The sequence below is a fragment of the Alligator mississippiensis genome, chromosome 1 (genome assembly GCF_030867095.1).
Source record: "Alligator mississippiensis isolate rAllMis1 chromosome 1, rAllMis1, whole genome shotgun sequence".
NCBI lineage: Eukaryota > Metazoa > Chordata > Crocodylia > Alligatoridae > Alligator > Alligator mississippiensis.
The window spans coordinates 11,454,046-11,459,910 of NC_081824.1; positions in this window are offsets into that span (position 1 = coordinate 11,454,046).

Here is a 5,865-nt window from a genome sequence, read left to right on the forward strand (position 1 = left end):
GTTGAATTGGCTGGGAATTTGGCCTTGACGGTGGCCTAAAAAGTTTAGAATGGACCTATCAGAGGGCGCAATGGGAAACCCCGACCCTCTTCAGCAGACCTTACATCTGGTGGATCAACTTCTTCAGCAACAGCAACAACAAGCGGTAAGACAAATTGCATTAGAAGAAAAATGGTTACAGCAGCAAGCCTGGGCACAGTAAAATCAGGTGGAGCTCAAAATACCTAAGATGATGCCCCAAGATGATCCATAAGTCTTCTTGGAGAACTTTGAATGAGCTGCATTAGTCTCAGGATTGGATCGAAGTCGCTGGGTGGGACAATTAGGGGTGCTCCTAATTGGGAAATCTCAGGCAGAGTATCAGGTGATGAACACAGGACAAGTGGCTTAAGCCACAAGAGTTATCCAAAGACAGTACAAGCTGAAGACTCGATCAACTTAGGAGGGCTGGACCTTGAAAGCTTCGCTAGCAACCTTCACTTCTGGGAAGCACAATAAGGAGAAGAGGCGTTTCAAGCTATCATACAGACGAAACTAGCGAAGAGTGACCAACAGGTAATTTGCCCCAAACATTGTCAGATACTATCCCGATTTGAAATAAGACAAGATTTATTTTATAGGATTAAAGCCAGTTCACAGGAAGGGCAAGAGATACAACAATTACTAATTCCACAGTCTTACCAAGTACCATTGTCGAAATTAGATTATTTGGACAAGAGTTTTGAGAGGCTGGTACTGGAGGGGCCAAAGAGCAATGAGGAGGGGTGGCAGAATGTGACTACTCAAAGGAGGTGGTTCCTTAGAATTGAAGAGGAACAGATGGAAGTCAGCAAATGCTGTCAAGCACTCTGAGGTGGAACTGCTGAGGAAGAGGCAGAGGTGATGCAGAGGCAGCATCCTAGGGAGTAGGACAGGGTCTCAAGGACACGGGCTCCAGGACCACTGCACCAAGAAGGAAGACAAGAGTGAAGGTGGTTGATAACTCCCTTCTGTGGGGGACAGAGGCACTGATTTCTCATTCAGATTTGGGGGCCAGGGAGTTGTGCAACCTGCCTGAAGCCTGTATTTAGGACATCACAGAGAGTCTGCCAAAGCTCACCCATTCTTTGGGCCACTACTCCTTCCTGCTTGTCCATGAAGGCACCAGCGATACTGCCAAGAATGACACTGAGCAGATCAGAGGTGTCTATGAGGCTCTTGGCAGAAGGATTAAGGGGCTTGGAGCACAAGTGGTGTTTCCATTGATTCTTGGAAGGCAAAGGTCCAGGCAGAGACCTGGATCTTTGCATTCAGGTCTTATCCCTTTGATAACACTGCTAACATCAAAAAGACATGGACGAGCCGGAAAGTCCTGTAAGATCCTTTTTTTCCAGTGATCCCTCACAGTCAAGGATGATTATCTTCCATGATTGTCTTATCTATGGGTCTAAGTATGGCTGATGAAGCTGATCTGGGATTGACAGACTCTGCTGTAATTCAGGCACTTGCTTCCATGCAGGGTGGGTGGCTCCAGATTCTTGATTCAGTCCGTGACATGCTGTTTCTGCTGTTTCCACTTTTTCATCTCCTGTTGTTATTGTAAGGTTTCAAAGTACTGAGATCCTTGCAACGGATTCTTCCTCCATTTAGGCAGTCCTAGGTGACAATTTCCCATGAGTTGATGTCTATATTGCATTTTTTGAAGTTGGCCTTGAAGAAGTCCTTGAAGAGCTTTCTCTGCCCTCCTTCTGAAAGTGTACCTTGACTGAGCTGGGAAAATAAAACTTGCTTCAGAAATCTGGAGTTGGACATCTGGATGATGTGACTGGCCCCGCAAAGTTGATATTGGATGACCATTGACTTGATATTCATGTTTGCTTGTGAGAGGATGTGAATGTTGGTATATCTTTCTTCCCACTAGCCTGTGAGATTAATGCCATTTACATATAACAGACTACAGACAAGGAAGTTTCAATATGAAGGCTTACTGCTTGTCTCAGATGTCCTTATCTTCTCCCAGTGCCACAGAGATGATGCCAATGTAGAGGCAGTAGTACTACTCTCCAGCACTCTCTCTGCAGTTACTAAGGAAAAGTTTAGAGCTGTTTGCATTGCTTGTCCAAGTCAGCAAAGAAACCCCATACATTCTGGAGAAAACATTTGAGCCATCTTGATGCAAATACTTTGATCCATCATTATCACCACACTTCAGACTCTGGAACAAGCCTTCCCTACATGACAAATGGATGATATGAGTTACTAGCCATCTTATTATTCTAAAGGAACTATGGAGAAGTTTATGCACCTTGCTGAAAGGACACACTAAATAAGGCAACTGCAAGATATGTATATCTGGGGAAGAATGAAGTCTCAAGTTGTTTCATTTTCACCTTGCTGTTCACTGTAACCCCAAGGTCCTTTCCTGAAAAGCTGCTACTTAGGTACTTGGTCCTCGGCCAGTTGGTCCTCAGCTGGTCCTCCTCTGCACTTCTCCTTATTAAATCTCTTGCATTATCCAGTCAAGCACTAAAGGAGACAAAAGTCATGGTGAGAAAAGGGCTGCACAGTGGAAAAAAATGAAGCCCTTTCAAGCAAATATATTTATTACTTGTATCAGTCTCCTCTCTCCCCCCACTCTTCCCCCCTTACCCCTCCCCCCCTCCCCCCACCGTTTTCTTTACTGTAATTCTGGACAGCAGAGGCTGGAAGTACCACTGGAGCAGAAGTACCAGTGACAAGTGGTTTGATCCTGATTAAACCATGCAAATATTAAATACACTTAGACCAGCTTGGAGAACCCTACTGCATATATTAAATCAACAGGCATGCCAATTCTTCTTTAGCTCTTCTGGATTGGGTCCATGGGCCTCCTAAAAACTAAGGTGTGTTGGGCAATTTTACTCTGTAGCACAGTGCTGGTGTTGCAGTACCACAGTAGGTTCTCATGGCACCCCAGGTGAGCAGCATTGTCTCAGACCTTTTAAGCCTAAGATTATACACATAATGGGGGGAGGTTGAAAAAAAATCCCAAAAAACTCCCACCTCCGATGTCAGTACTCTGAATACAGGGCTAGAGACAAGGCTGGGCAATGATTGTTCTCCATCCTTCCTATTCAAGATGGGCCCCTATGCTAAAAGGAATGCAAGAGTTATGCAGCCAGGAGACCAAGCAATGGGAAACTACCCTCTGCAGCCCAGTGAAGACAGCACTCCCCTGAGAGAAAGAGAGCCCTGGGCTCTGATCCCTGCTTCCAGGGGCTCTTTAATGCAAATGTATAAGCAGTTGCAGGAACAGGGACCAGAAACCAGTAGTCTTTGTGGCATCATCACCCTCAAGCATGCTATAAACTAGAATGCCATAAAAAGAAGGGTAAACATAGGCTGAAAAATGTAAAAGGGCTCCAAAAAAAAGAGGAAAAACTTATGAAAGCAGTTAGGTATCCAGATTGTAGTCATAATGATCTAGAGGCAAAGGCAATCAGGACTCGTAGTAGAGATGATATCTTTTATTAGATTATCCTGTTGGTCTAATAAAACATATCATCTCTACTATGAGTCCTGATTGCCTTTTTATGCAAGCTGTTGGAATTATGACAAAATACAATAGGCTAAAGAATGTCAGGCTGTTTAATTGACCCAAGAGATACCGAAGAGGTGACTTGTTAAGCTATAATCTCCTAAACGAAAAGACACACTATCAAGTGGTCCTTTTATTGGCTAACACAGTCATACCGTGTGCGTCTATGTGTTCATTAATGTGCCACAGTTGCAGCGCATTAAGTTTAGTACTTGTATAACCAGGTACTGAATGAATGCACAGTAACTGAATCAACACACAGTCCAAACGCTTCTTCAAGGAGTCCACAGTAGGTGCTTGCACCACCTCTGGAGGGAGGCTATTCTAGCCCCTAAAGCCTGGAATAAAACTGACAAAGCGAGGGTTTGTTTTAATAACAGAACACACAACCTTTTGGTGGAACTGAAAAAAAAAAGAAGCATGTGTGTCCGGCATTTTTTTGTGTGAAATTCAAATTGTTTCCTGGCCCGCTCTAAGGTGCTGTGGGGGCTGCTGCTCTGTAGTATAATGGACTTATGCAATGTCTATAATTAAAATGTGCAAGTAAACTGCTTATAAGTCATCCTTTCACATAATCCTCGCTGTACCCACAGGCAATTTTCAGGGAAGCAGAGACAAAAAAGGGCGTGCACACATTTATATAAGTAATGAATTTGCATGAGATGTCTGTCACAAGAACTAGTGGAAAGCCTGTCCAGTGAGCCAGTGGAAAAGTCACTTGCCTGGATCTGAGGGGCTTCACTTCAGCTCTCTATCATTTCTCTATCACTGACTTCCTGCATGACCTTGGTCAAGCTGTTAGCTCCTTTCCAGTAAAAAAGAAATCATAGTCCTCCCCAAGCTCAAGCATATAGTAAATCATTAACATTGCTCTATTCAACCCAAATGCCAAAAGTCCCTAAAAGTGAATGTTCCAAAAGTTATAAGCACAAGTGAGAGGAAAGTGGCCCCGCAGTCTCCGGGCACCATCCCGGCCAAAGCCTCCTTCCTGGTTAAGAACAGGGTCCACTTGGCCAGGGCCAGGAGGAGGTTGACCAGGAGGTCCCGCTGTTCATCCACCTGGAGGCCTGGCAGCCCAGCTCCAGGGCTAAGTCAGGAAACACCTCCCATCATTTGATGAAGTCGGATGATGACACATTACATGCAACGTGTGAACTTCCTGCTAAGCCACAATGTTGTACTTTCAGCTAAGAAAGGAAAGAGAGTTACACACTTCACTGCCAACCAGTTATAAAGGTTGTATAAAAAGTAAATAAATCTCTCAAGAGACATGCAGTTGTGCCAATTCTCATGATTTTTGGCGTTGTTCTTAAAGGCCGTGCGTAGACAAAATGAGAGCTGTGTGTGCACAACACTTTCAAGTGGGCTAAATGCTTTTGCCATGCTTTAATGGTGTTGGTGTTTGCACGCCTTGGCAACACATTGCACAATAATTCCAGCCACTGCAGGAAATTCAGCCAGGTAATGCTCCTTATATGACTTGGGGCACCGCAAACTAAAACTCCTTCGAGGAGTTTTAGTTTGCTGCCCCTGCAACTGCAGAGCGAAGCACCGGGCTCCGTGCAGCTCTGTAGCTCTGCAGGAAGCCCTGCAGGCAGCCTGGCAGCAGCCCAGGAAAGCAGGCTCTGCCCAAGAAAAGCAGTGAGCCTGATCTTTCCCCCATCCAGCCCCACCAAAACCTGCCTGCCTCAGCTGCATTGAGGCCTGGTGCTTCCCTCCGCAGCTGCGGTGCCCCCTGGGACCACCTGAGCTGTGTGCCTGTTGGCAGGCGCCATCTGGGGGGGGCGCCACTGGTGCAGAAGGAAGCACCAGCCCCCACGCAGCCCAGGAACTGCTCTACCAACCAGCAGCTCACCCTCCCCTCCCTGCCAAAGAAGCAGGTAAGTCAGCAGGGTGTGTGCGTGACACGGGGGTTTAATCAGCAGTGGGGGTTTTAAAACCCACCGCTTCAATATAGGCCCCCCGTTTTGTCTACACACGCCCAAAGTCTCCATTTTGTGAATGTGAAAAACTTAGCCCTTCCTTTCATATGTATGTTATATGCGTGGAAGGAAGATCTAAGATTTTTACATTCCCAAAGCGTAGGCTACGAAGAACCCCACTAATCATGTGAGCTGGCAATGCCAGACAGATGATGCAATCATCCCCCCGCCCCCCCCCGCCCCCCCACTAAGCATGTATTGTAGTGAATGGTCATGCCAGAATATGGATTCGGAGATGCCCAGGGGAGGAGACTAAACTATTTTCTATTCCCAGGCGAGTTTAAATGCTTCATTGTACATAATATTTATGTAATCGTCTGTGGACTC